This window comes from Penaeus monodon, chromosome 24 (assembly GCF_015228065.2).
Source record: "Penaeus monodon isolate SGIC_2016 chromosome 24, NSTDA_Pmon_1, whole genome shotgun sequence".
Classification (NCBI taxonomy): Eukaryota; Metazoa; Arthropoda; class Malacostraca; order Decapoda; family Penaeidae; genus Penaeus; species Penaeus monodon.
The window spans coordinates 8,477,050-8,478,687 of NC_051409.1; positions in this window are offsets into that span (position 1 = coordinate 8,477,050).

Consider the following 1,638-nt stretch of genomic DNA (forward strand, 5'->3'; position numbering starts at 1 on the left):
TGAAACAACAGGCAACCAACCCTCAACCTCTTTTGGAATGAGGAAGGTATGTCACGGAAGTGCGGTAGGTCTGACAGCCTCAGTTCTGTGTCCGGTACATCCTGTCCCTCCCCCCTCTCCCTACCAGATGCCTCCCCGTAGCGAAACCTCCCCTGACAAATTCTATTACCAACCCCTTTCCTTTTTGCTCTCCTATTCCTCTCCTTAACACCCCCACCCAACTTCCACACACCCAACCCCACTCTCCTATTTCCCCCCCATTGAACCTCACATGACCCCAGCCCCACGCCACCCTCCCCTGGTAATGCGACTACTAACCCAGCACTAAACGAACCTGGCGTCATCGCCTGCCAGAATATATGACTGCGGCAACGAAGCACGCGACCCTGCTGACGCAAGCGAGACGCGCACTCCTCAGCCAGCCCGGTGTCAACATCCCCCCCCCCCATCAGCAACAGAGAAGATGAGCAACAAAGAAACACAAGCAAGGAGCACACGCAATCACACCAGAAACAGCAAGTGAAGGAATAAGCGAAAAAAGAAGGGAAAATAACAAGCAAGGCAAAAAAAAACTGCACCAACCGCACCGAATCGTGAGTGGATTGATGCAAAGCACCACCACGTGTTCCAGCCGGACAGTGGTAACACGGCGCCTGTTGTGCTCAATAATAACTACAGTTAAGGCAGGAAACGTCTAGCTCAAATATTGTGGATAAGGATGGGTTTACTCTCTTAGAAAAAAAGAGAACAGAGATCTAACGCCAAACCCCTTAAGGGAAACTTAAACTAGAGGTGTTGTACCTATTCTTAACAAACTGCCATACAGTCACTGAGGAAGCAGATTTCGAGAATCATCTGCCAGTTAACTTCCCTGAGGTGGACGATGTGAATGCATTCTAAACGAAGATGAGTCACTCGTATTATTGCAGTTTCACTGTTTCACTTAAGGGGTAGGTTTTGAGTTTTTGAAGTCAGATTCCTTCTCTAGCTCCGTGAGGGTCCTTTTAAACAGAAATAAATACAAAACCTCACAACTCGAGTGGGATGTCTGACCAAAATGACTCGTCAGCAGTAGCGCCAATTAACGCACGACCGACTAAAACACTTCCTAGCATTTGCCTCGCAAATGCTTGCCGCCTCACTAACAAAGTAGACGAACCGACGTCATAATAAAACAAAGTACTGTCAACGTTGTAGTAATCACAGAAACGTGGTACAAAGCTGTAATACTAAATCTCTGAACCCTACAGGGGTACCTCTCGTACAACAAAAGTCATGAGGACGGAAAAGGTGGTGGGGTTGGTGTATACATCAGACACAAACCCACAGAGCACTACAAAATCCATCTGTCTACCAGTTGACGACCTTGAAACATTATGGTTCGCAGCTCGACCTGGATGGCTGACTTGCGAAGTGACTGTGCTGGTAAATTTGCGGGATATATATTTCCCACCAAGAGAACCTGCCCAAGAAACCCTCAGAGAACACATAACCGATTTTATTTCTCCCTCTAAGCGAAATATTAAAATCTCTTTCTTGTAATAATGGGCGACCAATTTCCCTGGTTGCAAACACACTTCTGCATTGAATTTTAAGCAGGGTTTGACCTCTCCCAAGCGTGGTAAAATACCTTGGGGA